The following is a 24609-nucleotide window of genomic DNA, read 5'->3' on the forward strand; positions in this document are numbered from 1 at the left end:
CGCCCCTTCACGCACCACCGGTAGCCTCACCACCACCGCGGAAAACCCTAACCCTAACTCTCGACGGCGATCCCCTCGCAATCGCCTCGATCGCCTCTCCGTGTTTTCCTCACGAGGTGGACCCACGTTCTCAACACCCCAAGCTTTGCTTGCAGTAGCTAAAACATGTTGCAAGAATTACAACTGGGTCAGGCGGTGTACCCATCCACAAAACTCAAATAATAAACATCTAAAAAGAGCTCTCCCGTCTTGCGAGATCTACCTCGCTCCTAGTCTGGAACTCTGTGGGAAACGTGACGTTTTTGCAAAAAAAACCTCGAAGAAACTCCGACCGAACCCGCAGTCCATCATCCCCTTCGACAGCTCCGCTCGTGCAGCTCCACCGCTCCCCCGCGACACCGGCGACGCCGCGCCGCCGCGACCCCCAGTTCCACCGCGCAGCTCCGCCGCGACCCGCAGCTCCACCGCTCCCTCCATCCCTGCCCGTCGATTTGTTCCCTAAAATACTCACATTTCCCTATCCCTGCCCGCGACGAGGCCGAATGTGTACCACTCCAGCATCCCCGGCGCGGCGTCCAGCCAGAGGAAGAGGCAGTCGTGGGCGGCGCGGAAGACGCCGTCGGCCTCCACCAGCGCCTCGATGTAGATGTTGGATCCGCCGGCAAAATTTCAAATTGGGAAGAGCAAAATCTCACCTTTCCTTTTCCGGCGGATATGAAGGCGGCTCTCTCCTCTTCATAGGGTACGTGCAGAGCACACACCCCTACAGGCTCTCTCCTATGAAATCTTGTCTAGCTAAATTTAATGGTCTCGCTGCTCCCTGCTCAATTTTGGTGCCTGTGGTGTCTGGAGTCTGAATTGGAAATCAGAACCAGTTCCATAATTTTCAGTTTGTAAAATTTCACTGAACTTTACTGTATGAGACAGCCTCTATAATTTTCAGCTCCATAATTTTCAGTTTGTAGAGCTGGAGGTCAGATTCAGCTCCATAATTTAATTGAATTTTATTGAGAGAAGTCATATACTCCCTCTCTCAGTTCTTCTGTTGCATGGCCATTCCTTAAAGAAACATGACACAGCAAAATTCATAGGAACATCCTCAAGCCCTTGTTCTTATTCTTATTCTGTAATCTAAATTACTCGTCGAGACCATCGAGCAAGAGAGCAAGAGAGTTAGTCTGTATTGCTGTTTTCATTTGTTGAATAGAGCTTAAACTCTGCACTTTCATGGACTAAAGTTCATTTTGGTTGATGCTCTCTGCGTTGCTGTATTCAGTAGGGCCACCGGCAAGCTGCTGCTATTTCTCTTGATCTACTGCTGTTATTTCAACTGATATGTTGTCCCTCTTGTCTCCAGAATTGCTTGCTGTTGCTATTGATGTGTTGCTGCTGCTTCTTCAATTCGTGGCGCTGCTGCTTCAATTGCCAACTCTTCTTGCCGTACTGCTGCTGCTTCAAATCAACAGAGGAGGCGATGACAACATTTAGTCCTGATTTTCTGCCAGGAACAAGTGAGCCATTTATTTTTGACTAATACAGTATCCACTTTATTTCTTCAGAAGCTAGCTCATTCTCAAAAATAAAGGAACATAGGCAAAGCAATAGACAGTAGCTAGCATATGATTTGGTTACAGTAAGGATCTTCTGAACATTTGGTTAACTCTGTCTATATCTCTGAACATATGAGCACTGTTCATTTTTAGTACCCCTGAACATATAAGCAACAGTATCTAGCATGGAGTATGTCCAGATAGCATGCCTTGCTTTAGTTGAAGAAAACCAATATGCCTTGCCTTTTAAACCAATAAACAATGAAAACGTTGAAATAAAGCAAGCAGTAGAGATATCATTAAAGTTCAAAAATTAAGTGAGTAGGCAAGTGGTGACAGGGAAGGAGAAAATTTAGTTTCAGTTTTGGGATGGTACAGTACTCCATCAAAAAGACATACACATGATAGAGATTGTGTTCCTAAATCAACATCAAGTTTAGGAACAAGTGTGTTCCTAAATAATCTTTAGTTTAGGAACAATCTTCAGTTTAGTATTGTCAAGTCTGAAATTTTGACAGTAATGCTGTGACATGTTCAGACTAGGATAATCTTTAGTTTAGGAACAACTTTGATGATTCTCTGGATTGATCATAGTGTATTTGGATTGATGATCAAAGTTCAAAGAATTAGCCTAAATGCACATTGATGCTCATTCATCTTCTTTCTCAAAGTTCAAAGAATTATCAACATTTAGCCTGAATGCACATTGATGATTCCAGAAAATAAGTTTATAACCACTCTAGATTTACAAGTGTTTACTGAAGAATATTCTGTTTATGAAGTAGACCAACAATATTCATCTTTTTTCTGTTTATGAAGAAGAAGAAGAAGAAGAAGAAGAATAAACCTAGCTAATTCAAATAATTCCAATTTTAGGGACATGTTTTTAATTCAATTGGACAAGCATGGAATACTTTGAATTTTGACCCTGACAATGAATTTCGATTGTAATCCAATTAAACTCTCTGTATCAATTAAACTCTTTGTATAACCTGTTAATTTTGATTGCAATCAAGCTTTCGCAGGAACAAATGAACAATTTACTCTAATGTGATCAAGATTTCGCAGGAACAGAGGCGGAGTACCAGAGGCGTCACGCGTCGGGGTCGGGGGCGGGTAAAAAGAGAAGGCTCATTCTAGTTTCTACAACAGGTTGTGCTAGTGAATTCAAACTATGCTTTGTTTGATTCAGATTATGCTAGTGAATTCAGTTACTTCACCTCACCTTCACTTCACCAAATTTCTGACACAGGACACTGAATGGAGTATGATTGACAGACACAAAACACTGTAAATTTCAGATAACATCAGCAGTAGATCAGCATTGCAATTTAGAACAATTGACGCTGATGGAGTACTTCTTTGACAAACTAAAATTGATACTGCAATTGGCACTGTACCTGCAGCCAACAGCAGCAGCAGAGGCAATCAGCAGTCGAGGTGCTCGAGGGCAGAGGCAATCAGCAGTCGAGGGCAGAAGCATCGGCTGTGGCATCAGCAGGTTTGCGTGGTCCTCTCTCCGCCGGGGAAGATCCGCCTTGCCCTGCCTGCCGAATTCTTCAAGAGGGGAGCGGCGGCTGGGGTTGCCGCAGGGGTGAGGAACCGGCGAGCAGGGCCACGAGGAGGAGGCGCCCGTCGAGGTGGTCGCCTTGGAGGAGCAGCCTCAGCTGGGCGGCGGGGCAGCTCGCCTCCGTGCGGACGGCCCACGTTTGCAGCGGCGGGGCAGCTCGCCTCCGTGCAGACGGCCCACGTTCGTAGCGGCTGAGAAACCGCAGGTGGGCTACGGCGCAGGTGGGCGTCGGCGGAGGTGGTCGCCCGCTCTTTCTACGGCGGCTGCCGGCGGTGGCTACGACGGCCGCTTGGTCAAAGGAGGAAGAAGCAGAGGTGAGGGGGGGATTAGCACTAGATTTAAAATCAGAAGGTTTTTTTTGTAAAATTTGAAATGAACTAAGCTCTGGACAACTTTTCCCGGACGGAGGGAGTATAAACAAATGAAAATAAATAAATTCAGGAACTCCTGTGGCTGTAGGAATGGATGTCCTCACCCGCCTCCACCGGCCGCTCGGCGAAGAGTGGCAGGAAGACGACATCCCCAAGCCCTCTGCTCTCTGTCCCCTCTCCAGGTCAAACACACCCCTCCGAGAACCCTCGACCGCTGCAGCCGTTTAAATGGTCCGCGTCGATCTGACATGTTCTGCTTTTTTTGCCTGATTCAGCGGGTCTACGGCTTCTTGGTTGCTGGACTCGCCCCCATGATGCTGGCGCGTTGCTGTAACTTCCGCCCATGATCTGTCGCCCGTGCAGTATTTTGCTGTAGTTGACTGCAGGTGAAGAATGGGCCATGTTGGCCGTGCTGACCCTATTTTCAGCAGTTGGATCCTATATACCTAACCGAGGGATCAAGAACCATCGTTGTGAGTTATGCTTTGTGTTACTTCAGCAATGGCTGATGCCATTCCTTCCAAGTATCAAATATGTGTTATTCAGACATTTAGGCTTACCAAATCTAAGTCTAAAGAAACGAGTCGCGGGCGTAAATGCCTATTTCTTCAGCATTAAGAACTTTAGGTTAGTCAACACAGTGATTTCTATGTTGGGTTTGCTCTTCACGCTAGGCTTGAACGTCACATTTAACCTATCTGTGCTAGTGAACTGATGCGTTGTCTTCTCTTAGTCGGAGTTGATGTTTCAAATGCCATGCTTATGCGATATTTGTTCTGAACATTATTAATCTTCTACATTCGCATTAGCCATAGTCAAACTTTCAAGTGTGAATCATATGATCCTGTCAAATGCCAGTTTGATATATATGTTCTGCTCTTGCATTGGCTCCACTAGCTTTGTTTCTTGAATATTTGCATTTTGCATTATGCTGATTTGAACCTTTGCTGGGCAGCACAGCCTTCATAATGGGGCCAAATAAACAACTGAGGATGATGCTTGATCCAGTTCTTGTTTATATTAAACAGCTATTTATGTTGGATGTGTTGCTTTTGCTCTTTTGGTTAGTAACATCTCAACCCTTTGTTAATTTTATGCCCTTATTTCTGCAAGTAAATAGCCTAGTTTTGGCGCCTGATGGTCATTGTCGGCATGCTTCGGCGCCTGAAACCGGATATCTGGTTCCACCCATGTCCCTTCTTGTCGATGAATGAAGAACGGTTTATTAGTGCAGCTCGCAGCTCCCCTCTGCAATCCTTCATTCCATTTGATTCCGTGTAAATTTGTTGCTTCACTCGATAGATAGGGCAGCATTCTTGGGACATAAAGTGGGACTGTAATAAGCAATAGGTCTACTATTTTGCATGATCACAACACCTACACCATCACCAGATGGATCAGTTTCCAGTGTGAAAGGAAGTGTAAAGTCTGGTAATGCTAGGACTGGAGCTGTAATAAGGGCTTGTTTGAGAGCTTTTAAAAGCAATCTCCTGTGGTTGTGTCCAAACAAAACTGTCCTTCTTTAGGGCATCATGGAGAGGCCTTGCAATCAGACCAAAATCCTTGACAAATCTCCTATAGTAGCCACACAGGCCTAGGAAACCCCTAAGTTGGGTCACAGTTGTTGGAGTGGGCCATTCAGCAACAGCGGGGACCTTATTTGGGTCTGTAGATACTCCCTCCCCAGAAATTATGTGACCCAAATATTCCACCTGTGAAACAGCAAATTGGCACTTAGAAAGTTTAACACACAGCTGCTCTTTCTGCAAGACAGACAATACTTCTTCCAAGTGTTGCAAGTGTTCTTCTAGAGTTTCACTAAACACTAGAATGTCAACAAAGAAAACCAGAGTGTGCTTCCTTAGAAAAGGTGAAAAAACACCGTTCATTAGAGCTTGAAATGTCCCTGGTGCATTGGCCAATCCAAAAGGCATAACTAAGTACTCAAAATGCCCAAAGTGAGTGATAAAAGCTGTTTTGTGAATGTCTTTTTCACCCATTCGGATTTGATGATAACCATATCTCAAATTCAATTTTGTACTCTTTTTTTTTGCTCCAGACAGCTCATCAATCAGATCCTCAATCACAGGTATAGGATATTTGTTTTTGATAGTCACAACAATGAGTTTCCTAAAATCCTGGCGTAACCTCCAACTTTTGTCCTTTTTGCTGACCAGAATAGATGGTGCAGCATATGGGCTTTGGCTCTCTCTTATCATACCAGCCTTGTGCAAGCACTGGACTTGATGTTCCATCTCATTCCTGTGATGATGTGGTAATCTGTAAGGCCTAGAGTAAGGTGGCGTAGCTCCTGGCTTGAGAGGGATTTCATGGTCAAAAGTTCTAGGAGGTGGTAGTCCCTTAGGTTCAGAGAAAACTTCAGGGAACTTTTGCAATAGCTCAGCAACTGGTACAGGAATTTCATTCTTGGTCAGACCAGTATAGGAACTAGAAGTATTTAAGAGATAAATAGCAAATTCAGGTGCTCCTTTATTGAGCATTTTCTCCATTTCTGTTTCAGATATTTCTGTGGCCTCTGTAATTGATTCAGAAACTGGTATGCTGACAGGATATTGACCATCTTTCATAATAGTAACAGTTCTATTAATGTGATCAAGTGTTGTAGGGCTGTGTTTTGCTAACCAGTCACGTCCCAGAAGTATATCATGCCCAGGCAAATCCAGAATTCTGAAAGTATGCTGGAACTTTTCTTTTTGCCACTGGGAATGGGGTGTCAGGAATATAAGCTCCAGACCATAGCTTGCCTCCCCCAGCTACTGCTACAGGCCTTGATTTGTCCTTGATGATAGTACAGGATGTTTTTAGAGCAAAGGACAAATTCATGAATGTAGAATTACTACCATAATCTACTAGTGCCATGGCCTGTTTGCCCTCAGTTGAGACTAAAACTGACATGGCATTAACACTGTCAACCTCCATTGCTTTGAGAGAAATTTGCATACATTTATCAGAGGAATTCTGGCCGTTTTCCTGCTCTTCTTCAGATCCAGATTCTTGTTCTTCAGTCACTTCAGTAGGTTCTTCTCCTGTTAACAAGTTAATAGCAGGAGCTTGCTTACATTTGTGCCCATGAAACCATGCGTCACCACATCTCCAACACTTAGCAGGTTCTCTAGTTTTCTGAGTGATATTTGTGATTTTTGGCTGTGGCAATTTTGTGTCAAACCCTACTGTTTTGAAGGCATTATAAGGATGTTTCTGATATCCTCCTCCTCCTCCTACTTGGAATGTGGATTTTTTTGGGAGGCAATGATTGATTGCTCCATTATCAGTAAGCTTCAGTTAGAGTTGGAGGTCTGAGTGGTCTCAACTGGAAATTTGATGTGTGCTTTCATACCATTGACATAGCATTTGATGAACCATTGTTCAGAAAGAGAGAGATGGATTTTTCCTCTTGCATTTCAGCCGTCAGAGATTCAAACTGCTCCGTGTGTTCAGCAATGGACAGATTTCCCTGTTTGAAAGAATTGAAGCTGACAGTTAAATCATAGGAACTTGTTGGTGAAAACATTTTGAGAAGTTGTTCACAAAACTGTGGCCATGTAAGATGTTTCTCAAGCAGCCCCCCACAAAACTGTGGACATCCGTACTTGCATTCCAAATTTTGTTGATGTATTAACCCTGCCCGTTTCATTCCCCTCTCGCAGAAGAGAAGCAAAATAGAGATACACCTCCTCCCGCACGCAGCAGCAGACGGCGCCCGCGGCCACCCCGACTGCACCTCTACCTCTCTCTCTCTCTCTCTCTCTCTCTCTCTCTCTCTGGTGTATGCGATCGGCTTTGAAATTCCCTCGCCTGCGTGCTGGCGGAGCTCGCCGCGCGGAATGCTAGAGAGGTGCGATCTGGAGATCAATGCACAGGGCAGCGATCGATGGCGCGCAACGTCTAGGCGATTGGCGGCATGCGACGCCCAGACAAATCGATTGCTCTGCTGCTGCTTGGGATTGCAGCAGAGAGTTCAGGAAACCACCACTAGTGCTATCATCCAGCCAGCATCAGAGTTAATACCATTGTTGGTGCAGGTATGATCCTGACATCTGGACGGAGGTGGCCAAGCACCTACAAGCCCCTGAGCTGCTGAGCCTCTCCGCCACCTGCCTCTGGTTCCACCGCCTCCTCTCCGACGACTCCATCTTCCTCCGCGACCTCTCGCTCTGCACCGACGATCCCAACATGATCAGGCTCCTCCACGTTGCCCGCCCGTTCCACCGCTCCTGGCGCCTCCTCTACGACAGTGCCTTGGGTAAGCACCAGGTCTTCAGTGTCTCCTCCCATTGATACCAGCCGCACGCACTGACATGCGTGCTCTCTTTCCTCTGTTGTTTCTTTCAGACCCCACAATCTCATACTGCTTCCGTCAGCCCGAGAAGCACATTGGTGAGCACAGCGCAGGCGACATCCCAGCTCCTCAAATCCTTCCTTCCTTCCTTCATTCCTGTTTACTGTCATGTGTTTACCTGAAGCTTGGTGTGGTGCAGAATCGTTTCGCCTTGGTGGATTCTTGATGGACGCTTCGAAGCTGGTTGATGCCGATGCTGGATGACAATAGTCCAGAGACCTCCATCGGAGCCTGCTTGCTCACCAACGTCCGCCCCGGCATCTGGATTGCTGGTACGTGCGTGCACACACCATGTCCCTTCTTCTTGGCCATTCCTTGCTCACTTGCTGGTCCTGTTAAAATGTCTGGTATTCTTCAATCACTGTTCTTTGGTCCTCTTGAATGTTGCAGACATGCACATGGTGCAATGCCCCGACGATGACGACCACGGATGCCAAGGTGATGATGCTAGGCTGGAGGTTGTTCTTGGTCCTGGCCATTGTGGTGCTTGCTTCTAAGTTTGGTTTGGACCGGAACAACCTGTGATACATACAGGGACCGTGCAGGTTCTGGATGCGCGGCACTGCGAGCTGTACCTGGAGAACAAGTTCAGGGATGGGACCTGGGAGTACGAGGACCTTGGCAGTCACTTGAGCAACGGGCAGCTAGATACCGCCGCCGCTGCCATCTTCAACCGCCACTACTTCAATACTCCACGCGTCAAAAGTTTGTTCCTCAACCATGCATCCATTCAAGCACTCAATTACCCCTAACTGATTGCCTGGATGGATATGAGGATGGCACTCATGTTGACTGGCTGCGGCGTTGTGTGTGCAGATATTCTCGATGCCCAGTCCTGGATCCGGGGTCGCTCCAACCTGCTGCCCAGGGCGTACCTCACCCCAGTTGGCGTCGCCCTCAGCACCAACCTGATGCCCAATCGAGGTATGTCTAGTTCTGGCAAGATAATGACCTGAAGCAAAAGCATTTATCTGGCTGGAGTCTAGCTGACATGAGTCTTTTGCTGTGGCGCGCGCACGCGCGTGTGTCTCTGTCATGACAGAGTTGTTGTCGAGGTTCGAGGCAATGCGAGATACCACGAGGGACGGGCAGATCGTGTCTGTCAGGATCACGCAACACCTCCTCCTGTGATTCGTGGGTGCTCGATTCAGTTCTGTCGAGGTTCAGTAGTATGTTTGTTGTACTTCATCCAAGAGCTGCACAATCTTTTGGGGCATGTGCTGGGTTTGCTCTCTTGCTTTCTGGCTTGCTGCGTGTGCGTCTGTGTCTGTATCCGCGCTAGAGTTCTTCACACAAGTTATCTGATGGCTTAACCAACTGCAGAGGACTGGGTAACACAGCACTACTAGCCCATTACTAGATCATGGTTGTTGACACAACTCGAACAAAATCTATATAAAAATTAAATACTCTTCTGCTTATGTATTTTGCCCGCCCATTTGTGTTTTTTAGTGCGAATGTATGCACTCCCTCTGTTTCTAAATATAAGCCATTTTGGATATTTCAATATGAAATACGTGCGGATGTATATTTTAGAGTGTTTTTTGTTTTTGTTTTTTTGTCCATGGGGATACAACTTAGACTGTAGATTTCACTCATTTTGCTCCGCATGTAGTTTATAGTGAAATCTCTAAAAGGCCTTATTACATTTAGGAACGAAGAGAGTAGCATGAAAAAGCGGCCCAAAGACGTGATTCCTTGTGTGATCGATTCTGTTCTGCATAAAACTAGTATCTCTCGACGACACAACATTCATCTACCTGTTTACATCCATCTACCAAACAAGAGGAAAAACATGCCTTGCAAACACAGCTGTCACTTATTTGCATGCATACAAACATTCAGGGCATCTTTGATTCGCAGGATTTGTAAAATATGAGAATAGAGAAAAACACAGAAATGGAGTTGCATGACATCTTCAATACGTAGGATTCTTCACATGAGGTTGAGGTGGATGGAAATTTCCCTTCAAAAACCAGCACTCCCTCCTTCCATCTATATAGGGCCTAATGCGTTTGTCAAGACCGCCTTTGACTATTGATAAAATTAATACTACATGACATGCATAATGTGAAAATTATATCATTGAAAGCTCCTTTCACATACGAATATATGCAGTGCTATTTTTGCCACTATTAAAGAATGTATGCAAATAACAGAAATAACAGAATGGCACATGGCTGAATAACAGTGGCAGATACAATGACAGACAGACAAGCAAGCAAGAGCTAACAACACTGGTAGTTCAAATATGCATCCATCCATGATGAAGTTCTATTGTCAGTTTGGTTTTAAGTACAAAAACCGCTACTACATCTCAAAAGCTGAGAAAAAGTTTGTCAAAAACAGCAGTAACTCGACGACGACGCTGGCCTCACCCGTTTCGCTCGCCTGGCTAAGGGACAATAATAATACACTCTTTTCACTAGCATACATGGCCTCCTATGAACAACAGAAAGATCAAACTTATGTCATCTGACCCCACCCTCCCAAAATGTTGACTCGCTGGGATCAAAATGCCGACTAATTGGCTCGGTATGTTTATTCTTTCTGTAAGAACACCTTTTCTACATGACAATTGGTGGAGATCAAGGGACCAAAATGTTGCCGAAGCTGTCATCACCCCACCTGCAGTATATTATCAATCGTCGCTGTGCACCGACCTCACGGAATGTTTGCCTCCATGCCATCGTTTGAGGCTCTGCTGGGCACCAGACTTCTTTGACAATCCACCTCAATGTCATCATCTGAGCTGCTGCTGCTGTTTCTGCTGCTATATGACATGACAACCCATACTAATCCACCTGCATGCCATCGTTTGAGATTCCTGGCATACATCTTGCATGGACTATGGGTGCGAGCTCTTTACTTTGGGAGCTGCCACCTTCTGCCTTTGAGCGATCATAATACGCAGCATCCTTGTACATCCACTCGCTCCTATCGATGGAATACATGTCATCAAACTGCTCCCCACAAAGACAGCAGATAATCTGGCTCTCATCTGCAGGGACCATAAACTCACAAGCTTCCTCTGCGGTTCCCAGGTCTGAATCAGATGCAGAGTCCAGGAAGATGCTCTGCGGTTCAGGTAATCTGTCAATCCAGCGGCTCTTGCTAGGGTACCATCTTTCAGGTGCGATGCCAGTATTTCTAGCCTCCTCTGGTCCATTGCAGGCAGTGTGTGCACTGAGCTCATCTTCAAGTCTGAATCTTAAACCACATCTTCTGCATCGATGGCTTTGGTCATCAAAGAGTCTGTTGACCACCTCTGTACGGTGCTCGCGAAGCACCACTGGCTTGAACTCGAGGCCGATTAGGTCAGCCATCTCGACTACAGGAGGTTTGGGCAACAAAGCTTTTATAGGGGCAGGTGTCTCCTTAGCAACTGAAGGCTGGACGATTGGTGGAGGTGGAGCTGAAGCACTGACATCTGATGTGCTCAGACTTGATTTACTGGGCTTTCTTGCAACAGCAGATGAATCGGTGGACGGTGAAGAAATTAGGCCCTTTGCAACCAGAGAACTGAGAAGACTTGACAGTGGTGCAGCAGCTTTCTCAGCACTCTGTGTTGGTGGCGGACCTGGCGGCAAAGGTGGGCGGAGAGAGTTTGGTGCATGAGGCTTCGAAGGGGCATTTTCGCTGGCAGAGGAAGATGGAAGAGATGCCAACCCATGTGAATGTGGGACAGCGTGATCACTTGTGTTTGGTATGAATCCACCCTTAAAAAGACCGGCCAACAAATTACTAGCACTTATCTGATCTGACTTTGCATGTGCGGAACCACTGGGCAAGGACACCTCTTCAGACTGCTCTTCCATTCCGGTAGACAGAGGCAGATGGACAGACGGTCTAAATAGCGATGAGGAATTTTCTTGTGAAAAGGGTTGATGAAATGGCTTCGGATGTGGCTTTGACTGCACAGCAGGGTGCTTTTGAGTCTGCTGAGAAGCCTGTGACAGAGCTGCTTGCAGACTAGGCCGACCCTGAGAATTCGCAGAATTTTGAGGCAAGGTATGAGCTCTTTGGTTATGCTCTTCCTGGGGATTTTGACCCAATGGCAGAAATGGCCTGGAAGCATAAATGTCATGCTCCGAGGAACTTGGGGAGCTCTCACGTGCCTGGAGAGGTGGCGAGGAAGGTGGCCAATATTTTTGTTTTGCACTTTCAAGGCTTGATCGTCCAGCATAGGGCGCTGATAATCCAACAGGTACAGATGAAGTGATGCTTGGTGATTGATTAGAAAACCTTGAAATCCTGGGATCCCGCCCAATGTCTGGACGAGGTTTTTCCTGGGATAACCATACAGAGGAGCCACGAGATTCCGGGAACTGTTGTCCTTCAGGCCACATTTCCCTATCAATTCTTGGGTCCCCCTCACGCTTACTATGAAGATACTCTGCATGATCCTGAACAACAAAGATGATCAGAACATAGAAATACAGTTTAAAGGCATGTGTGAAGAAAATTCAACATGGTACATGGGAAATCACAAGGTTTAGAACAAACATTATAGGTTGCAAAGTTGAAGGCATCCCAGCAGTTAAATGTGTCAATATTTACAAGTAAATAACTTCCCATGGCAAAAATAGCACTGCATATATTCTTTAATAGTTTTGCTCCACATACCATGTACCGTGCAAGTCTTCTGTCTTGGCTTGTTGGATGTCCAAATCTTGGGATGGTATCTTGTTTGTGGAAGTCAGGGTCCAACGGGTCTGCAGGCTCTGCCCAATTAGCCCTATGGAAGCTTCTAATATTGACATCATCAGCCAAGGGTTCTCCTTTTCTTGCAGAACTGGCACCTCCATAATCTGCTCCTTGAGAACGTATGTCGTCCCAGATGTACTCTTCTTCCTCAGAGTTCTTCCAGCTTTTATCAGATGATGACAATCTACCAATCCTATCAGAATTACTGACCGGAGTTGGGAGAAGTGCACTGTCCAAACGTACAGAGCCGGAAGAGCGAACATCCTTAGATGCATACAAATGGTTGCGTCTGTCAAATATTTCTTCAGGGGAACCAACACCTCCAGTGTAATATGAACCCACAATTCCATCTTGGCCTTTGGGCTTTGAGCGAACTTGACCAGCTCCCGCAATTCCAGGGCCCCTCACATCTCTGTCTGGCTTTTCATGAATGGGGTTACTAAAAGTATCCTTCTGAGCACGCTGTAAGTTTGGCAGATCATACGAAAATATATCAGGAAAAATACATAAAGAAAAACAAAGGAGGCCAAGTAAATTACATGTAGAAATATCAAAGATCAAGAAGTAACTTACAGGCCTAGAGTTCAGAGTATCCAGTCGTCTCCCTGTGCCTTTATCAATTCCAATCCTATTACCCCTTTCGATAACATCATCAGCATCAGAAATTATAGGTGTCTTGGCACCGGCTCCCAGAATCCCCTGTCCAAATTGAAGGGAAGCAGTATCAGAGAAAGATTGCACGGTGTTCAACAGAAGGGGAAAAAGCAGCTACAACACCATGCTCGGATGATTTTTTACAAGAAATGTATAACTGTTTGAATTTGGCTCACTGGTCAGCAGGCAGCAAATATCAAAAGAATTTGATGAAAGAAGATGTTGCTTGCCTTATTTGGTTGTTGGAGCTGCTGTCTTGCTTCCAAATATTTTGGGTTTACATGTATGCTGTGGGATGGGCGCTGGGATGGAGAATCGGCCTTCGATGGTGCAGCACCTGATGACCCATTAGTAGATGATTGAAAACCAAGTTCCTTCTCAATCATTTGCAGTGAAGCCGGAGAAAACACTCCTTTCCATGTTCCGAAAAGGTGTCTCATGCTAGTATGAACAGGAGGATCAACCTGTCTATAGGCCTTGCAGAACACCTATAGTAGAACAATCAAAAGAGAAAGGGATAACGTCATTAGGATGTCAAAGTCAGACTCATCCCATAAAAAGGAAACTGGGGTTTATTAGGCTGTCATGAAGAGGGTTATGTCGAGTAAAAAATGTAGGGTCAAGACTAACCTCAGGTAATCTTGAAGAAAAATGTTTAACATAATCTTTTCCAATATTCTTGACTATACTGTCAAGCAGATAAAGAGATGGCAACTTCTGATCACTTGGAACCTACAATCACAGGCAAACATCAAATAAGATAGGCATGCCCCTCCACCATAATAAAACAATTACATTAACAACTATCACAGATTGACAACAGTTCAGATAAAACAGAAGCAAGGAAATGGTATCATAAGGAAACAACTCAAAAACTTTCAGAGGCCCCTCCATGATAATAAAACAATTCCATTGACAACAGAACAAACAGAAAACAATCTGCTACACTAATTCTTTCGGCAAGAGTAATCAACAGCAAATATTGCTAGACAAAGGAGAACCAATAGCTGCATGTTTTACATGCCCCACTCTGGACACAACAACACAATGTTTTTTTTCTACTGGTACTGATATCAGGAGGAGTTACCCCTGCCTCTGTAGAAGTCTAACGACGTTTCTCTTATAAGCATATATAAGAGGTGACAACAAAATGAGTTCTAGCCAAAGATGATAGATACAACAGTAGCTTCCTAATGTTACAGAGAAGAAGCAAACAATAAATGGAAGTGATTTAAGTGCCAGAGCCTATCCAGAAGGAGCAACAGAGAAGACCCAGTGTCTGCGACATCAGAGGTCCAGGGTTCCCCATCCACTCATCATTCAATTCATAAAGGTTAATCTTTGTGCAAACATAACAGAGCCCAGCTATAAAAGAGGTATAGTGTTTCCTCATCCATTCGTCGTTCCATTCATAAAGTTCAGTCTTCGTGCAAACATATCAGAGAGTTCAGATATAGATAAGCGGTTCAGGCATATGAATCATTTTTCCGTGCAGGAAAAGGTTATGAACTTTTCTGCTGAACGGATAGTGGAACATCGGGAAAGAAACAGTTCCCAACGCTGTTTGTTTTTGCAACAACAATCTTTCAATGATTTAGTGTGACTCAACAGCAGGAATGAGACAGTCCCAAACCCTGTCTGTTTTCGCAACGGTAATCTTTCAACGATTTAGCGTGACTGAACATCGCTGCAGCACTCGTATCACCCAAAAGAAAAACAAATGATAGCATCGTACACAAGCAGCGAACGCGCATACACAGGCACCGAGAGACACGAAGATACGGGAAGAGGGGGGAGGGGCAAGCTTTATTCATCAGCATCGACAGAATCAGAACGAGGCACCGTACACTCTGCGTAAGGAGACTGGGCAAAGCAAATTCACTCTATTTTTCCAATGCCATTGGCACTGCAAATTTACTCTCGCAATGATTTTTTTACACACAACGCCGCCCTTGACAGCACGGAAAAAATACAGCAAACCAAACTAACTAGCTACCATTCATTCATGTGGTGACCCTCATCAAACAAGAGCCAAGACACCCATCCTCTTCCTATCTAGCACACCGGATAAATGCTGAGCTTTGAGCTTTACATCCCTAAACCTAGCTACCATTCATTCATCGAACCACAACCAAGGATATGCCAAGCTTTTGAGCTTTCTTTACATGGAGATGGGGGAGGGGAGGGGGGAGGGGCCGGGGAAGAAGGAGGTGGGTCACCTCGAGGATGTTGGCGCAGACGAGGGCGGCGATGGAGCGGGCGGCGTGGAGGTTCTCGCCGGCGATGATGGTGAGGTTGGTGATGATGGGCTTGGAGTTGAAGGTGAGCTCCCCGAGCGCCGTCCGGTACTGCGCCACCAGCTCGTCCACCTGCGCCTGCTGCTCCGCCGCGGCCGCCGCGGCCGCCGCCGCGCCGCTCCCATTGGACGCGCCGCCGCCGTACGCGGCGGAGGAGGATCTGGGGTCCCGCGGCGGCGCGAGCAGCCGCTGCTTCTTGGCCGCGCCCGGGGGGTCCGGCGCCGCGGATCTGCGCGCCGCGGCCGCGGAGGCCTCCATCGAGGCCCGCATGGCGCCGCCGGTACCGGACGAGACGACGCGGGGCGGCGAGCTAGGGTTTGGGGCGCATGGGCCGGGCGAGCTAGGGTTTGGGGCGTCGGAATGGGCGGGCGGCCCCCTCCTCTCCGGCTGCTGCCGCCGCCGGCGCCTCCTTGGGGTGGAGGTGGGGGTGGGGGAGTGGGGATTGGAGAAAAACTTCGTCTTGGATTTCGGGTCCGATTTGGGGGAGAGGAGGGGGGGAGGGGGCGGCTGCGCGAGGAAGATGATGCGGCTCTGCCGCCCGTTTTTATAACTTGTGTCAGTCAGTCCTGGCCTCGCCACCCTCCTCTCCCCCCTCACCTTCTCCACCGTCTCCTCATTTGGGTTGAGCTCTTCATCCATGATTTCAATGACAAATTTAGTAATCTTTTGTGATGGAAAAGGAACCGTCGTCGTCCTCGTCAGAGGGGATGGGGTCGGGGGGAGTAATGCGCGGAGGATCTCGCGGAGTTACTCGCCAGCTCGGGCGCGTGAATGTGGGCATTTAAGATGTGTGGAGCTCGGGCAGCTGTCTTGTCGTCGCGCGGTGCAGCGAGTGGCGGTTTTGCGTTTTTTATCATGCGTGAAGGGGGCGCGGATAGGTCCGGCTGGCTGACATACGGTTTTTTCCGGAGCTGGTTAGAGGGGGGGGGGGGCTTTCTGGAGGATTTGCGTTCAAGACGTCTGCAGCTCGCGTGCTTTTCTTTGTCGCCGCTCGATACTAGTATTGTTTTTGGATTGTCCGGTTTGTTTAGGGGGTGCTCTTCTGATAGACCTTTGAGACTGCAGGTTGATTTCTTTCCAGAGTTGCCAACAAGGATTAGAATGGGTTTGTTCCTACGGAGAAGACAATCGCATCTTGTACAAGGAGCAGAGAGTAGCGGAGGTGGTCCCCTAGGTTACCATAGTCGATACTGTCGAATCTAGGGTTTCGAGGCATATGTTTGGTTTGCTACCAAAATTTACTAGGGAGGCTAAATTTTTTGTCACCCCTACGACTTCGCCGAAAACGTAATTTTATATGTGGTTGGCAACACAATTTCGTAACCAACCAAATTACACAACATTGTTTCGACCAATGCAAATCAGCAGCACGCCAAATCTCGACACTAATGTTTGGTTGGTGCCCAAACTTGCCCTGCCAAAACCTTGGCAACCTATGATACTCTTGCTCTTGGTTGGTTGCCTATGCAACCTTTGGCAACCCTCCTCACAAATGTTACCATTTTTTTTGGCCAACAGAGGGTCAAGGAATCTCTCTAACCGATCTTTTGTGGCTAACCAACGGTCGGCGAATCTTGGTAGGGCATTGCTTTGGCATGTACCAGACATGCCCCAAGGCAAGAATGCTCTCAGAGTCACACCAAATGTTCCTATTGTACACTACAAAATATCTAGATATTTAGTACACAGGACAGCACATTTGGTGCTAGTACTAATTGACTGGGCCTCCAGGTTGGCCAGTATGCACTGATTGCTCAGTAACAGCTGCAGTACAATGGACAGTTGAAGCACTATTACAACATGCCACACAACAACCACATGATAATAATACAACACATACATACACACAGTAGTAATTACAGTTGGTTACATACAACATATTATAACATAATATACAAAGGTATCTAGTGGGAAACTATAATTTACACAGCTTAATAGCCACAGGTTTCTGATGTTTGGAACTCGGCGAACGCGTGTTTTCCAGTGTGTGATCACGCCGTGTCGTCATGGGGGAGGAGGATGATTCTCTCGACGATGTGTCTGCAGGAAACAGAAAACATGTGTCGGTAAATGGTGCCGGGAAGCGCCACACTGCGTCTCATGGATGTCGGATGCTCAATCATATATGTTTATATAACGAAACAAGAGACCAACACGCCAGTTGCAGCTATCGCAAATATAAACAACGGCAGCAAGTGCTTAGCCTAGGCACCACACATTATCAGCAAACATAATAACCCACTGCTGCCGTGGTCACTAAAGGAAATAAGGGACAGCCAAACCACAGGACCATGATAAGATATCAATTTATCTAACATTTGACAATTCTGCATTTGACCGACATGAAAACCTTCTCTTAAAATATTTAAGCCTGCACTCTTTGCTAATATTGAACGAGGAACAGGAAGCTAAGAAAACAGCAGCATACCTTAAGCCATGGAAGGGAGTTTTGCCAGGTACATTTTACTTGAAAGTGTAAATCAAGAAGTCCTCCTTATTCTTAGCATTGAGTAATAGTGTTGATGAATTATCCATCATAAACAGCCTAAATACCAAAAATAAATAAACTCCTCCCTGCCCCGCCGATACTATCATAAGAGCACTAAGGAAATGCTTCTTTCCTTAACAGTTTCAAACTGCTATGAGTCTGAACGGATCAACTGCGGCACCGGGACCTTGTTAATTAAAGGCCTCAGAGTTTCCATAATATTAGCAAATGAGGGCCTCCGCCATGGCTCACTACAAAAAAGAGGCATATTAATATTCTAGTTAGCCTTACATGGCACTGAATCAGCTTAAGAGAGGGAAATATGAAGATGGAACACATACTTCGCCCAGCAGGATTCGATTAATGCAGCTACTTGAGGATTTAACTCTTTCGGAATTTCAAGTCTTCTTCCTTTAAAGCCAACAGCAGCAACTACCTGTAGAACATCATAGTGCAGCGTATAAAAGTTAAATACAGAGTTGATCAGGTGTTGATCTGTGGATAAGCAAAATATGTACTCAAAAAATTTAATAATTTCAATGAACAGTAGCATCGAGGCATCAATGCTGGAGCCAAATTAGATGATTACCTGGGCAGGATTCAGGTTACACCATGGTTGTTGCAATGTCATAAGTTCCCAAAGGATTACAGCGAAACTGTAGACATCAGACTTCTCATTGGATGGCTCATCTCGAAGCACTTCAGGTGCCATCCATTCAGGCTAACGTTTAAATGAAAAGATAAGCCAAGGAATGAATGGGCAAGATGAACTTGAGAAGAAATGGAAAACGAGCTTACTGTTCCTGCCAAAGATTTTGAGGACAAGTAGGTGTTGGCTTTTAGTCGCGAAAGCCCAAAGTCGCATACCTACAAACAGAAAATAGTTAAAAGGTTTAAACGAAGTGAAAGTACCTGGTCCTGATTTAATAACAGAGTGTGAATAAGAAAAACAAGTCGCTAATAAATCCTATATGAGACAAATACAATAGATAAAATTGTCATATAAACACTATCATTTCAGATGAAGCCTCTGGGGAGAATAATACCATGACTGAATATTCATGTACTATGTCAAATTTACAGCTATGTTAGCATTTCTTCAGGGAAATTAGCAGCTTTTTGCAATTGTTTTCTTTAAATATGTTTACTGACAAGGATGGCTAATGATGATTGGGTTCCTGGTATTGCTTTCACACAGGCTGCTGCAAGAAATATAACTGGAAGCTGCAAATGATGTGTGCTGTCGATAACTGAAGAAAATAAAAGAAGCAGAAAACTATACAAAATCATTCTTCTATTTTTTATTAGAAGCTGAACATCTTCTAGAACTAGAAAGTGTTGCACATATATTATTGTAAGTTTAACACCTACCAAATACTCTCCAAAACAAATAAGTTACCACTCAGGAAACAACAGTAACTCACATGTCAAAACAAAATCAACATAAAAATGTGGACAGAATACTAGTATGAGAAAATTGACAGCCTCGTGCACAGTGACACAGATTCATATGGCCGCACTATTTCACATGATGTGTGTGCCTTCTACCTTCATAAAAGTACCAGAACATACAGTTTATTATCTAAGGCATTAGATTATATAGTGTATAAATCATACCTTCACAGTATACTTCTTGTCGACTAGAAGATTTGGAGATTTCAAATCACGGTGAACAATAGGAGGACTACGTCTATGTAGATAATTCATTCCCTTCGCCTGTAAAGCAGGCAGAGATAATTTAGATAGAATATGACTGCTACAAGTTTATACCCTGGGAGTATGACTGCTTCAAGTTTATAGCCTGGGAGTAGAGAAGACAATACCACATCGAATGCCATGTTCAAGCGGCGTCTCTCATCCAGAACCTCCCTTGCACCACTCCTATGCAAAAGTTTATACAAACTACCTCTGCAACGAAACAAGTGCATCACTTGCTGGAATCACTCAAGTGGGTGAAGTACTGTAGTACCAAATGAATAAGTGAAATGCATATTAATACCTTGACAAGTACTCCGTAACTATTGATAGGTTTGGGGGTTCAGTAACAGCACCCATGAATAGAACAATATTTGGATGCCTCAGACTTTTCATTATTGCAACCTGCCACATAGAAAAAGCATTTATAAGGTGATTAACATGGACAGGAATGCTTCATTAAGGCATAAACACCAACTGAATGAAGAACATAATCCCTGGTAAGTGACAGCGACATCCAGATATAGAACATGATCACTGATAAGTGACAACCATGTCCAGATACAGAACATGATCACTGATAAGTGATAACCACTCATAAGAATCATAACACTGACCAGCGACCACACAGCAAAGTCCAACATTTATAAGATCCACCAATGCCAAGATTTGTTCAACAAACCTCTCTCATAAATTCCTTGAAGCGATCTAGATGATAATCCTGCTCCATCAGTATCTTCACAGCAACATCCTGCAGTAACACAGAGTTCATTGCAATGTTGGTTCTAAAAACATTCAGCACAAAAGGCTCACTTATATTTACAACAAACTAGGACAAAAAAAAAGCTCAGATGAAGCATGAAGTTGTGCACTAATAAGAGTTCGATGAGAATACAGGGAAAAGTCTATCAGGATAAAGAATCCAAAGGAGAAACTTTTGCCCTCTTAGCAGTAACAAATTATCGATAAACCAGGCATATAAAAGGCATACCGATCCATGCCAGTCAGCACGATGAACTGTTCCGAAAGAACCTGGAAGAAAAAAGTAAGTTTAGAACAACTAAATTTCACCAAACTATTCTTTCAATATGGTTCATATAAAGATTTAACTTGCAAATATCCAACCATATCTCAAATATGATTTAGATGTTACGAGTCTTACGACTCCTAATGCAATGGTAACATAGATATATTAGCAAATAAAGAAAATAGATATTCCTTTTCTTCCTTTTGGAAAAGAACCACAGAAGGATAAACTTCAGTCTTATTTGCACAAGTGTACCTGCTCCAATCTTCTCCTTTAAAACCAGCTCACTCCATGGAATGATCAGATCATCCACAGCAAGTGACAGATCACTGACAGTACTCCGTAGATACTGATTCCCCTCAATCAACTGAAACTCTTTCTTTTTATCAGCTGTCAAATTGGACGGTGTCATAAGTGGCAAAACCTCTCGAGGAGCTTCTGGCAGAATAATGTCCGAGTTCGCAATTGCTTGCCCTACATCATCAGAATATACCGACTCAACACAGTATGCAAACATAATGTTCATGCTATATTTAAATATTTCAGATGCTCCAGCACAGGTTGCTGCAAAGTGAAGACCTTGGGGGTACATTATTTGGTGCTCAGTTGTATTCAATGCAACATGGTAAACAAAGAAGCCCCTATTTAGTAGTCAAAATTCAAAAGAAAAGAAACAATATGTTTCAAGATTTAACAAGCCCAAGAGATTGTCATCAGCTGTTACCTTTCACCGGCACCCAGCTGTTGGCAATCCCGTCCCCTGCATCATGTTTCTTCGAATACATTTGGTCTACAGCAACTGCAGCACCATTAGAAGCACCTGAAAATGAAAGATTGGTCTTTGTCACACCCCTGCCAAACAAAACCATCATAGATGGAAGACGACAAGTTTGGCATACCAACTACTTATTTGGTGGACAATCATATATGCTATATGTAATGAAGTCCTAATGACACATGAAGAATGAAATTACAGCAAGTTTCGCAGATATAACCTGTGGATGCATCACTGAACAATAGATTGAGCGAGTGACAGTCTGAGAAGTATTGCTTGGCAACTGAGCTGAAATTTGAAGTGATCTCTAACGACCTAAATTTTGGTGGACGGAGAGGTGATGGAACCGACAGCGAGTAGGGACCATTGACGAAAGAATCAGGATCAGATAATTGGCCTGGAGCCCCAAATAAGTCAACCAGATATTCCCTGTCAAAGGAAATAACAAAAGTCAGCACATAGCTATCCACCAAACATATCAAAATAACAGGAAAATAAGGCAAATATTCTATTCAAACAAGCACAGAGTATGCTAGTCCAAGGTTTTTGTAAACAAGTCGGACTTTGGGTAATTTGTCGCAGTACCTCCCAGCAAGTCAAGTACTGATATCTGAAATGTACATCCAATATTAAACAGATCCTAGTCCATGGATATACTCCCTCCGTTCACAAATATAATATGTTTTGGATATTTCAATATGGACTACATACGGACTGAAATGAGTGAACAAACACACTAAAATGTGTCCATATACATTGTGAACCAAGGAAGTACCTTTCAAGCCCAAAACGTACGACACAGGAGGAAGCGTCTTCAGCTTTACAGTATTTACAGCCCTTGACTAATCTGCATGGTATGTTGACTTTATCTGCTAACATCTGCAAATGTATAAGCTTCAGTATGTAATGACTTAAGATAGGAGCAACCAAAAGATGTAATCCCTCCTTCTCTTAATATAAGACGTTTTTCCAGTTCAAATCATTAAGGGACAGAGGTACTAACGAAAAAAGTTATAATTCCTATCTAACCAAGCTACACATTTACTTGTGTGTGAACTCTCAATTATGATGGAAGAGAAACGAAATTCTTTGCTGAAATCTGTTGCAGTTGTTGTTGGTAGGAGCAACAGTTACAAGACGAACAAACAGGTAAGTTTCTTAAAAACAGCAAACGTACTTTAAAAAGCAGAGAGCGGTGCTTGCAGAGACCAATCGGCAGCTTCCCCAGATGAAGCACAATAGAGCCTGCACTTGATTTGATTGCCTCGCTGCTCTCTTTCCAGCGTGGAAGCAAGTTCTCTTCGTTGGAGGTTGTACCCCTTTGTGAATGAAGAACATAAAAGAGAAGTTCAGCAAACCACAGAACCCGGTTCAAATGAAAAGACTTAGGGAAGCGACCACTCACCCCATTCTGGAAGACACAAGTTTGGCTAGCTGATTTATGACATCTTTCATGTCTGAGGAACTGGACAGAAAGCTGGACGCGTAGTTCTCCAGCATACCAAGATCGAAATCAGCTCTCCTGTCGACGAGGACCACCTGGATGGAAGAATCGTCGGGGCGGACAGACTTGAGCGACTCCACGGAGGGTATGCGGTTCTCCTCGTGCACGTCGGTGCACATCGACCACACAAAGGGGTCCATCCCTTGGATCAAGTAGAACCCATCCGGTATCGTGTTGCTGTATGATAACGAGCCGTTTACCTGGGAAGTGAGATGCCATGTTAAGCTAGAGTAATCACAGTTTATACTTATTACAAGTTAAAACTTATGCTCAGAGTGCAGAGTACTGAATAAGGTCACTCTGATGCAGCTGTATGGTCTACCCTGCAGAGCTAGCGGCATCGTAATTACATCCATTTTCAGTGCATCATATAATCCTCACAGGCTCAACATAGCTGCTGGATGTGATGTGATGTAACGAGAGAGTAAATTCACTATGATCAAGGGTTAATGAGAACCCTTGGGGACACAATAGGTGGCCAAGTAGAATTCGTTGTAAGAAATGGTTGGCACTAGTTGTTGAACTAGGTGGAGCAATTGAATCCAGCAATCCACCAAAGATGTTGGCTTGGACAAGACTATGGTAGTAGCATGATTGGAGATCGTACCCAGAAGCGGTGGGAGAGGGCCTCGGCGGTGGGGGAGGGGGGAGCGAGCGGGAAGGCCCTGCCGCTGCCGCTGCCGCCCCCGCCGCCGCCCCCCATCTTGGACCCCCCGGAGTCGCCGGGGTCGAGGAACCCGGGGTCGGCCGCGCAGGCGGCGTCGGCGCAGAGGCGGAGCGCGAGGGCGAGCTGCAGCTGGTACGTCTCCTCCGCCTGCTGCGCCCAGCTCTTGCAGGGGGAGGGCGTGCCCCCTCCCCCTCCCCCTCCCGCCGCGGCGGCCGCCGGGGGCAGGTGGAACGGGTAGTCGCTGGAGGCCGAGACGGAGCTCCCGGCGCCGTAGCTGCTCCCGCCGCTGGACTGGCGCTGCAGCACGGCCGGGGATGCCCCGGCGGCCGCCGCGTCGTCCGGGAACTGGGACAGCAGCGAGTAGCTCGTGCGCCGGCCCCCGCCGGCGGCCGGCAGCTCCATGATCGATCCCCTACGCGAGCCCTACGCGGCCGGGGCAGTTGGACGAACCGCGGCGCGAATCGATCGATCGGGGGCCGGAGGGGCTCGCCGCCGGTCGGTGCGGGTCACGTGCTCCGTCGCCGTCGCCGTCGCCGTCTGCCTTGGACCGAGTGTGTGTGTGTGGCTTTAGCAGAATCCAGGCCTTCAGAGAGCAGCCAGCTCTCAAGAAGTCAAGAGTAATTTGACACGATTGTGCAGCTGACATGTGGGGACAAAGGCCACCTTGGGTCAACTACACAAAGTGTGTCATTCCTATCAAAGTGCCAATAAAGGTGTGCAATTTCTTCAACATTTTCACCCCTCAGCTGGTCAGAACCCGGAAAGAACAAGACAATATGATCCAATACAGAAGAACTACGTCCAACCTCATTCTCGAGACGCCAACTTTGTAGGCCAAAGACCATGGCAATGTCCGAGCCACCCTTCTCGTTGAGACGACGCAGGCCTCGCTCTACAGCGATCCTGCAACGAAAGCAGGGGGGCAGGGCAAAACAGTTGATGGT

General features: G+C 45.7%; 2 pseudogenes across 1 annotated transcript; one reads left to right on the forward strand and one right to left on the reverse strand.

The window, feature by feature from the left end:
• The first annotated feature begins 276 nt into the window (after positions 1-276).
• LOC123087378 (probable F-box protein At3g61730) lies at positions 277-9272 on the forward strand (annotated as a pseudogene).
• Positions 9273-10080: 808 nt separating this feature from the next.
• Positions 10081-24259, reverse strand: LOC123087379 (uncharacterized; annotated as a pseudogene). Its single transcript, XR_006441331.1, has 22 exons — positions 23606-24259; positions 22900-23198; positions 22672-22813; positions 22270-22373; positions 21715-21923; positions 21444-21539; positions 20975-21193; positions 20684-20724; positions 20375-20443; positions 19997-20097; positions 19821-19905; positions 19615-19713; positions 18796-18864; positions 18587-18718; positions 18339-18433; positions 18185-18248; positions 17050-17168; positions 13843-13944; positions 13443-13700; positions 13132-13257; positions 12478-13020; positions 10081-12257 (listed from the first exon to the last, which is right to left on the reverse strand). The product of XR_006441331.1 is annotated as an uncharacterized protein (transcript).
• Positions 24260-24609: the final 350 nt, after the last annotated feature.

This window comes from Triticum aestivum, chromosome 4A, assembly GCF_018294505.1.
Source record: "Triticum aestivum cultivar Chinese Spring chromosome 4A, IWGSC CS RefSeq v2.1, whole genome shotgun sequence".
Taxonomy (NCBI): domain Eukaryota; kingdom Viridiplantae; phylum Streptophyta; class Magnoliopsida; order Poales; family Poaceae; genus Triticum; species Triticum aestivum.